This window comes from Hyaena hyaena, unplaced genomic scaffold, assembly GCF_003009895.1.
Source record: "Hyaena hyaena isolate Hyena2069 unplaced genomic scaffold, ASM300989v1 scaffold_1329, whole genome shotgun sequence".
NCBI lineage: Eukaryota > Metazoa > Chordata > Mammalia > Carnivora > Hyaenidae > Hyaena > Hyaena hyaena.
In genome coordinates this window covers 261,993-273,062 of record NW_024081957.1, presented here as the reverse complement: position 1 = coordinate 273,062, position 11,070 = coordinate 261,993, and the positions used below count along the sequence as shown (strand labels likewise).

At 42.7% G+C, this 11,070-nt stretch overlaps 1 protein-coding gene across 1 annotated transcript in view; it reads right to left on the bottom strand.

Moving 5' to 3' along the window:
- The window catches only part of LIPM (lipase family member M), a 57,444-nt gene extending 56,334 nt beyond the window's left edge, over positions 1-1,110 (bottom strand). The window contains exon 1 of the mRNA XM_039223328.1: positions 317-1,110. The gene's annotated coding sequence lies outside the window, so the exon portion shown is untranslated. The remainder of the gene's footprint in view (positions 1-316) is intronic.
- Between the last annotated feature and the right edge of the window lie 9,960 nt (positions 1,111-11,070).

Here is an 11,070-nt window from a genome sequence, read left to right as displayed (position 1 = left end):
CTGGAGCCTGCTTCGGACTCTGTCTCCCCTCTCTCTGTTCCTCCCCTGCTCATGCTCTGTCTCTCTCTCTGTCTCTCAATAATGAACAAAAATGTTAAAAAAAAATTTTTTAAATCTCAAAGAAACTGCATGAGGTAGGTCCTATGATCCTCACTTTATCAATGAAAGAAACCAAGGCTCAGAGAGATTTTAGATCTGCCTAAGGTCACAGAGCCAACAGAGGGAGACCAGGAAGGGCTGTCACCTCCCAGGAGCACCCTCACACCTGAGAACCATTCCCAACTCCCCTCCCAGCTGTGATGGATCTTGATCTTACCTTGTTAAGTGAGCTTCCCCTGCTCCCGAAGGCGCTGTACCGATTAGGAACCCCTGAACTTTTGCATGTGACATCAGGCTGGAGAATGAGATGTAGTTGCAGTGACAGTTAGAAGCTGGAGAGAGGAGAAACAGGAAGCCTATGGAAATGAGGAAATCCTGCCCTGCGACGCCACCCAGGGCGTCTTCCTGACACACCAAATGCCATGATTCGCTTGCAGGTTGGGAAATAGTGGTCTGCATGATTCCAAATAACCAGTTTGACTGAATCCTTCGCGTTTCCATGGAGCGGCTGCCATGGCTGGGAGGGTTCAGCAGCATTTTCAAAGTCTTGCATGAAATGGGGAAGCAGGATGTACAGAGGATCCCAGTGGACAACACCAGGCATAACAATGGCTACCTTCTCAATGCCGTAGCATCTCTGTCAGGATCACATGAAGCCATGAGTGTAAAAGCACTGATGTCAACCACGTAGCGGAGAGGGAGGTGATTGATTGTAGCTAAGTCGTGGCGACGACACCATCCTGACTCCAGGCAGAACCTGGCACTAGCATTGTGGCAGAGGAAGCTGACCCACAGGAAACTGACCGTAGTGCGTGCTGAACCGCAGACCTCTCACCTCTACTTAAAACAAAGCGGAAGGGCTCCTGGGTGGCTCAGTCAGTTGAGTGTCTGATTCTTGACTTCGGAACAGGTCGCGATCTTATAGTTCGTGAGCACGGTTCCAGCCCTGGGCTGGGCTCGCACTGACATTGCAAAACCTGCTTAGGATTCTCTCTCTCTCTCTCTGCCTCTCCCCCGTTCACTCTCTCTCTCTAAATAAACAAATAAACCTTTAAAAAATTATAACAACAACAACAAAGTAGAAGCAGAGGCCAGAGGAGAAGGCAGGTAATTTAGCTCCACATCCCACCTGAAACATGCGCATCAGTTTCCTGTTCTGCCCTGTGCTCTGTACACCTGCAGGGCCCTGGCAGCGACCGAATCTCTCGGGGACAAGAAGGAGGAAGAAAGCTAAGTCCTACCTAGCACGATCCAGTAATTTCAGTTCGTAGTTTGTACCCATTCTCCAATTCTCTCAAAAACAAAGACATTATTTGGATTTATCCAAACCTTAAGATCCGTTCCACTGGAATGGGAAATGTCATGCCAATTACACGAATGTAGATTCAACGCAAGCAATCAGCTTGTTAGACTAGGTGGAAGGATTACGGACACACAACCCTCATTCTGCCTTTGAGGAAAGACTCTACCGTTCTTGATGGCCCCATGGCAGAGGCGGGAGGGCTTCCCGGGAAACACTCATATATTTTTTTTAATGTTTTATTCATTTTTGAGAGAGAGATAGAGACAGCGTGAGCAAGGGAGGGTCAGAGAGAGAGAGACACACACACAGAGGCCGAAGACAGGCTCTAGGCTCTGAGCTAGCTCAGAGCCCGATGCGGGGCCCGAACCCATGAATCGTGAGATCATGACCTGAGCCGAAGTCGGACGCTCAACCGACTGAGCCACCCAGGCGCCCCTCAGAAAAGCGCTTCTAAAAGAACTTCAGTGGACTCTGGAGAGTTCTAGGAAGCACAATGTTCATACTCTTAATGCTGATTGGTGGCCATGGGTCCATGTGGAAATAGCGTGAGTGGAGTTACACGTCTCAGGCCTTTACAGGCTGTAGACCAGCATAAATACAAAATAATAGCCCTTAATCTCTAGAGGCTCAAATGTTCCCTGCTTCCCCCTCCCCCATAATATTAGATGATATTAGGACTGGAACATATTCTTGGATAAAAGGTAGATTGGGGGGCAACCTTTCCAAAGCTCTGTGGTATTTCTGATATCTTGATCCAAAGATCATATCGCAGTCTGGGCAATTTTTTTTTTAATTTTTAAAAAATGTTGATACATGTAAAAAAAATTTAATGTTTCTCTTTTGAGAGAGACAGAGACAGAGTGTGAGTGGGGGAGGGGCAGAGAGAGAGGGAGACAGAATCTGAAGCAGGCTCCAGGCTCTGAGCTGTCAGCACAGAGCCCAACGCAGGGCTCCAGCTCATGAGCCATGAGGTCAGGACCTGAGCCAAAGTCGGACACTTATCCAACTGAGCCACCCAGATGCCCCATGAACAAATTTTTTAATGATGACTCCCAATTCAGGTATCCAGATGACTAAAAGTATGTGGCTGAGCATAGAACATAGTTTCTGGAACATTGGTGTCTATCTGTGAAAATGGTCATTATTTTCCTTCCAATGTTTTCATTCAAAATACATTTGCTATTACAGCGCATCTTTCTTTTTGTGTTTGCTTCTTTCTCCCCAAAGGCTGGTTTTTTATGATATATAAATTTGTATCAAAGGGGGAATAGTTTTGCCTTGAAGCCAACTGGAGGTTAAAAATCTTAGGTTGTGGGGTACCTGGGTGGCTTAGTTGGTTAAGCGTCCGACTTTCGCTTAGGTCATGATCTCGCTGTTCGTGGGTTCGAGCCCCGCATCGGGCTCTGTGTTGACTGCCAGCTCAGAGCCTGGAGCCTGTTTCAGAGCCTGTGACTCTCTCTCTCTCTGACCCTCCCCTGCTCATGCTGTCTCTCTCTCTCTCCTAGAAATAAAAAAAAAAAACATTAAAAAAAATGTTAGGTTGTAACTAACAAAATAGAGACAATGAGAATTTTGGAAAAATAAATAATTTGAAATCTTACCCCCTCTAGACAACTTTTACCCTAGAATAAGAGATTTTGTGTGGGGCGCCTGGGTGGCTCAGTTGGTTAAGCTTCTGACTTTTGGTTTCAGCTCAGGTCATGATCTCATGGTTCATAAATTCGAGCCCCACACAGGACTCTGCACTGACCGTGTGAAACCTGCTTGGGGTTCTCTCTCTCTCCTCTCTGTCCCTACCCCCATTGGTCTCTCGCTCAAAATAAAAAAAAATAAATAAATAAACTTAAAAAATCTTTCAAAAAGACTTTGCATGAACAGGAACACAGAATTTGTTGCTTGCTCACTAGATAATTTATCTGATTCATTATGCAGCTGAAATTCAAATACGGCTCAATAAAACTGCACACACACATGCAATGATTGATTAACATACTTTGGCTTTAGGAAAGGCACTTAAGTTACAGTTAGGAATTTGTTTTCTTCACCCATAAAGCAGAACTGGCCATGCTAATGACATCTATGAGATACAGTGCTGTTTCTGAGATTGTTTAGCAGAGCAGAGCATGTTGTCTTTGGTACTGCTGTCCCTGAGTCTCCATGTCAGCCCCAGTAGACTACACCCACCTTCACACACCGGGTGGTGACAGTAAAGATGCAGAAGAGGGAACAAGCAAATCCAATCTAAACCGCACAAAGGAAAGATGGCTTCTATTTAAAGAGACGTTATTACCAGAAAGTGCAGGTGGTTTACCTGGATGACACTCACGTCCCAGAGTGGCAGGATCAGGGCTGTACTCGTGCAAAGGTCAAAGCTTTGTGAGAATGAAGAGGAGGGACCATTTCATTGAATAGGAGGAGATATAGCATCTGATCCTCCAAGCAGGTTTACCTGCCCAACTGCTTGCTTAATGTGCAGAACTCATGTCTGGTATTCTCTACAGGTCATTTTGTATTTGAATTCCTGTAGGAGGTATGTTCCAATGGGAATGCTTTTTTAAACACACACACACACACACACACACACACACACACACACACACACACCACTTGGCCAAAAAATTGAAGTCGATTCTAGCTTAAGATACAGTCTCATCAGTTGGTGTAGGTAAAGGAATGGAATGTGCACCAGGGGTAACATTGGCTATTTTGATACATGGTCCTGTTTCTTTTCTGAGTTAGCTTTTTATTGCGTTAAATTGCTGTTAAATCACCTTCAAATCTCCCCAGCACCCCTGAGAACAGGTAGATGGCTTATAGCATCATGGGATCTTGATTTCCTCCCTCTCCTAATCCCCATCAACATCAAACATATTCTCCGGGCGAGTGAATAAATGAATGAATGGATGAATCTAGAAGTCCACAAAACATTGCTTAGTTATCCAGGAAAACTAATACTATTATTATTCATAAAAAGTGAATACTTAATTATTGATTGAATATAAACTTTGCATCAGATACTTTACCTTGTTACTCTGCCAGCCTGGCTATAAATTCTGCTAGATCTTTTTGTTTTAAGTATACTGCAAAAGACATTTTTCTTAAATTGTTATATGGTAAATTGAATAAGAGAGTAAACTCATAGAAAATGTCAATCTTGCTTTGTTTTTGTACTAAGTTGAAATACTCCCACCTTTAGTCATAGATGACAGCACATATTGATATAGTAAGAAATTGATACTGGATATTCCTTTTTCTGCTATTATGCAGCCTCCAATTTATCCTTAAGTCTACCTATTAGGGCACTATCTGATATCCTTCATATAATCTCTCTTCTCAACCTTATAAGTGTAGAATTATTCAAGAATTTTTTCCTACAAATAACGAGATTTCTTAGGCCATAATTCTTTTATAGCCACATATCCTAAAGTATAAGGAAATGGATGAAATTAAGTTTTATCTTATACTTCCTTTAAACTAAGAGATCCAAAATATGATCATATTAACGTGCAATCTATATTATTCATGCGAGACTTTATTTCTTTTTTGTTTTGGTTTGTCTCCACCAAGTCTTTAAATGTGATGACTCTGAGACACTCACAGCACATCTCTGTTAGAACTACCTGTATTGTAAGTGGTTACTAGACACTGCTGACTAGTGGCTGTGGATTAGAGGGTAGAGCTCTCTTCCATCCATCTTGTGCTTGGTCTTTTCTTGAAACTTTTCTCCAACTCGAGGGGACTCTTCCCAAATACATAACTTGGTATCATATAGTTGACCTCAACTGAGTATCTGCCTACCCATCTTCTTATTGGCTGCATCATCAAACTTAGGTTCTCAAGTGCTTGGCCACTGCTTCCCCACTCAGACTCGAGTCTTACTATCTTGTAAAAAGTTTTGCTTACCAATATTCAGTGACGATACTTTGTCAAAAGCACAAGGAAACACCAATGTTCTCAAGGTCAGTAAATCTAGAGAGCTTATTACATTGACTCTGCTCCAACAACAAATGCCAAACTATTATTTACGTTTTTTTAATGATTTCATATTTCCTGGTAAAGAAAATGTCACCAAAATGATTATGCCATCATTTACTTAGTTATTTATTTTAATGTTTATTTATTTTTGAGAGAGAGAGACAGAGCGTGAGCAGAGGAGGGGCAGAGAGAGAGGGAGACACAGAAACAGAAGCAGACTCCAGGCTCCAAGCTGTCAGCACAGAGCCTGACGTGGGACTCGAACTCGAGAACTGGGAGATCATGACCCGAGCCCAACACAGACGCCGACTGACCCACCCAGGCACCCTGATTGTGCTGTCATTTAATTTCATTTACAAGTTTGACAGCTTTCTGGATCTACCTCTTCCAAGAGTGTTGGTTGAATAAACAATAGTTGGACATGTGTGCAATTAGTATAGCTTTTTGGAGAGGTTTTGCTTCAAGATTATGGGTATTAGCACAGTTTCACTGATTGTCCCTAAAAGATGACTGAGTCCTTAATGTGGAACTGACAAAGTATTTGTCCATGGCTAACCTTGTGGTTCGAAATAGCCATATAGTAGCCAGAGCTTCCTTATCTCAGCTGGAGCTCCAGAAACTTCTAGCTAGATTTCCTGTATGTGTCTTCATGCCTTCTCCATGTTGTGGCTACTGTCATCACTTTATTTTATTTTATTTTTTAAGTTTATTTATTTTGAGAGAGAGAGAAGGAGAGAGAAAAAGAGGGAGGGAGAGAGAGAGAATCCCAAGCAGGCTCTGCACTGTCAGCATAGAGCCCAAAGTGGGGCATGAACCTATGAACTGTGAGATCATGACCTGAGCTGAAACCAAAAGTCAGACAACCAACTGAGCCATCAAGGCGCCCCTACTGTCATCACTTAAAGTTACGCATCTGAGTCTGTTTTAATGTTTATTTTGAGAAAGAGAGAGAGCATGAGCCGGGGAGAGGCAGAGAGAGAGGAATAGAGAGAATCCCAAGCAGGTCCACATGGTCAGCACAGAGCCCAACATAGGACTCGAACTCACAAGCCATGAGATCATGACCTGAGCGGAAACTGAGAGTCTGATGCTTAACCGACTGAGCCATCCAGGTGCCCCATCTAAGTTTCTTTTAAGCAGTCTTGAAATTAAAAGTCTTTAATGGCTTTGAAGTCACAATTCTGTAACTGACTAGGAAAGCCTAGAGCCCAGGCTCTGCTTCCCCCTGGAGCTCACCTTGTCCCCTCTCTCCCTGGCTCCCCGTGGCTCTTCAGTTGTCTCCAGTGAGCCTAGCTCCTTGCCACCTGAGCCAGTCCCCTGCTTGGAATAGCTAGAAGGCTTCACGGATCTGACATGAAACTTTATTTGCACAGGGAAGACTTCCTTCCCTGTCCACCTTGATGAGGGTATCCTTCTTGCTGGTAGCTTCACCACAATTATAATTAAAGATTTAAATCCTGTGATGAAGCAGTTGTTAAATATCTGCTTTTTTGGTTAATCTGTAAATTTCACTTGGGCAAGAACAATGTCTACCTTATTACTCTTCATGTTCTGAGTGCCCAGTTACATCATAACAGGTAATCACAGCATTGTAGCATCGAGAATAAGAGCTTGGCAAAGTCAAGATTCCAAAGTGTAGAGAAGTGCTAATTTGCGGGAACTATCTACAAGCTTCAGTTCCTTAATCTATAAAGAAGGGATGAGAAAGTACCATTTTATAAGAGTCTCATGAAGATTAAACATACGTGTACAGTGATTAGACTGTTATTTACATGTGGAAAAGACTCTGTGTATTTCAAGGATGTGTAGGTGATGATTTTTTGTTAAGTCATATACTACCTTTGTGGTTTTTCCCTTGTACTCCAAGTGACGTTTGCATCCTAGGACTTCCTATGTGTCTTATTACAGGGAAAGAATACACTAGTTTGGCCAAAAAAATCAATATAGTTCTTTTTTAAAAAATTTTTAAATGTTTTATTTATTTTTGAGAGAGAGATAGAGACAGCATGAGGAGGGGAGGGCTAGAGAGAGAGGGAGACACAGAATCTGAAGACAGGCTCCAGGCTCTGAGCTGTCAGCACAGAGTTCGAAGAGGGGCTAGAACCCAAGAACCGTGAGATTATGACCTGAGCCGAAGTCGAACGCTTAACTGATTGAGCCACCCAGGCACCCTGATATAGTTCTTTTGATAGCTACAGTGTCCAATGCAAATTATAAACACACGTTTTGATTTATACTGTGTACCTTGCCAATTTCGGTTATGTGACTCAGCATGTGTAAGTGCTGTCATTTCTGGGACACTGACAGTATCAAGAGTCAGGATATGCCAGTCTGAGATGCCATAGCCACCAAAAAGGTGCCTCCCTTTGAAGGCTCCTGGTGCTCCGCCAGCCAGCATTCCCCATTCTATACCCTCCCCTTGACATCTAAAGCTCCTTGATACATGACAAGAAATTCTTGAGAAATGAGTATTCGCCAAAATATATGAATTACATGTCTTGAAAGTACCCTAGTTCCTACAAGACCTACCCCAGTGCTTACAGGACAGAGAAGGTACCCCTAGAATAATACCCATTCAGCAACTATTTATTGATTACTGATTCTGTGCAAACATAATGAAACAGATCCACTGCCATTGGGCAGTTAGGCTTCTGCCCAAGTTCATCAGGAAACCAAATTAATCTCCACACGCTCTCTGCCTTTTACTTTCTGTAAATACCCCTAAGCCTTCCTTCACAACTCAGGCCATTCTCTTCCTCCTCTGGGATGTCTTCTCTATCCTCAGATTTCTATAGTCTTTCCTTTCTTTGAGGTTCAATAACACTTTGTGCCTAACCATTCATGTGATGCTTAGTGTCTGTTATGATATGCCACCAACTTCCATGTACACATGATTATACTGTGGAGGATATGGAAGTGCTCTTGGGAATTAGAATAACCAGTGAGTTACTTGCCATTTGACCTTGGGCACCTTAGCTAATGATTTCTGGTGCTGATCTCCTTCCTGTGTAAAATGGGTATGCTAATATGTAAACTATTGTGAGGATTGAGGAGATCACGTGTGTCTTGTTCAGTACTTGTCACTTAGCAGGGAATCAGTAAACATTAATCCTCGTCCCCATGGACACATGCAGTACCACTTCCCTTCCCCCCACCCCATGGCATTGGATAGTACAGCATCACGTAAAATATTAGACACCATTTAATTGACTGTGTGAATAGATGGAGAATAATTGATTGGCAAATACGATTATGCTGGTAACACTGTGTTGTGAGACGGTACTGGCTCCTGTACTGAGGCAGCTTTGGGTTCATCCTCCCACCCTCTCCAAATCACTCCACCACTTCAGGAAGTTATTGACTTTTCAAACATTTGGACTTCTTATCTGTAAAACAGGAAACATGGAGCCTATCTTCAGGGCTATTAGGAGAATCTGATGAGATAAGCATAAAGAAGATACTGAGCATGCTCAGTGCTTGGCAAGTGTTAAGTGTCTCAAAAAAGTAAGTATAGATTATTTCTTTTTTTTATTTAAAAAAAAATTTTTTTTTAATGTTTCATTTATTTCTAGGAGAGAGAGAGACAGAGTGAGCAGGGGAGGGTCAGAGAGAGAGGGAGTCACAGACTGAAACAGGCTCCAGGCTCTGAGCTGGCAGTCAGCACAGAGCCTGACGCGGGGCTCGAACCCACGAACTGCGAGATCATGACCTAAGCAAAAGTCGGACGCTTAACCGACTAAGCCACCCAGGCGCCCCAAGTATAGATTATTTCTAGTAACGTTACTCAGATAAGTATACTCAAGTCTCAGGAGGGCAAGGAAACAGTTCTTGGGATTAAATATGACTTTACATATGCCATTTAATGTCTTGGTATATGTAATTCTTATGTGAATTAAGAATTTTATTTTTCCATATAAGATACTGGTCATTATTGAAAATATTAAGCCATTATCTGTATGCAGAACTTTACAGATAATAACATCTCCTAACCCCCTTCTTTGGAACTGGTATTGTGTTAAATTCTTTCACGTTATCTCACAACGACTCATTAATAGAGGTACTTAACAATAGCTCCATTTTACAGATGGGAAAAATGTGGGTTAGAATGATTATTTAACTTGTTTATGGATATAATGATAACAACAGAGCTAGGAACTAAACGTAAAGACTTCAGGGCCCATGTCGAAGGGCTGTGCTATACAAATATACCTCATATACAGCTTTCGTCTTCATGACGGCATATGAGTTAGGGCAGGAATGAGGGTCTCCATCTTGTAAAAAAAAAAAAAAAGAAATAGCTAGAATCAATGATAAATAACTTTTCCAGGGTCATACAGTCAATAACCACTGGTGCTGGCCCTGAACTTCTGTTGTTTAATGCTACCATGAGCACTCTTTCCATAGCAATTCCACGTTACTGCTCAGTCAATAAGAGAAGAGGTAATTATGCCTGTAAAAGCACTTTAAAATTAGTTTTTTTAAGTTTATTTATTTATTTTGAGAGAGAGTGAGCAGGGGAGGGGCAGAGAGAGAGGGAGAGAAAGAGAAGCCCCACGCAGCACTCAAACTGACGAACCATGAGATCATGGACCTGAGCCAAAATCAAGAGTGAGATGCTTAACTGACTGAGCCACCCAGGTGCCCCATTATTTTATTTTATTTTAATTGTTGAAGTTCGATAGGCATATGATGTTCTATTAGTTTCGGAGGTACAACACGTTGATTGGATAATCCTGCACATTATTCAATGTTCACTGCAATAGATGAGTTGCAGCCAGCTCCACAAGATGGCGCCTGGAAGATGGAACCCCAAAGCTGTGAAAACAGCCTCATGAAAGAAAGATCAGGTGCAGATAAAGGAAAAGCCTCTCCTTACAGAGGATGGCAGCTTCTCAAAATTTCCCATTCCACTAAACACAGAGGGAGCACTGTTTTGTCAAGGGTTGAGTAACTCAGGTTTGCAGGGCGGGGTTCCACTGACAGGAATTAGATTGCGAAGGGTCAAGTGGAAGCCTCTTGGCTTACACCTCAAGGTGCTGTGGCTGTGAAAAAGCCCTCCCCACACACCTGTCAACAGATTTGTCAGACGAATACCAACCAGCCTGGCAAACCTGGCCCTCCTCTCTGCTGGTCTGGTTTTGACTCAGATCTTGAGGAGCCTGTTTCACACACTCACCTGTATGCCTACTCTGTCCTGACGTTGCCCGTTTCACCCCCTGCCCCCGTTGCTGGCTCGGCCGCTCTCTCTCTGCCGTTTGGAGGCACAGATTTTGCTTTAGTTTTTCTGTTTACTTTAAATCTGTGTAAAATTCTGGCCTTGCCCACTGTATGAAGCCCCAAGAATTCCCTGACATTAGGAGTCTCCATGACCAGGCAATCTCACAAGGGCTTCCTCATCTGTATCTCTGGGGAGATAACACAAGGAAGTGTTAAAGAGTTGGATTCTGGATACAGAGAACTCTGGGCTCAAGATCCAGATTTGATTCTAATTCTTAGATATTTGGCCCGAGCTAGTGTGAATGTCTTCTGAGGATCTGTGCTCTTTAAAATAGGATAAGCCTAGTACCTTTATCACAGAGATGTGGGCAGGGATAAATGGCTTAGGCCATGCCTTTGATAAATGCTCAAGAAGTTAGTAAGTGCTAAATAATGTCATCTATTTTTATTACTACTCTCATTGGCTTGAGATTCCC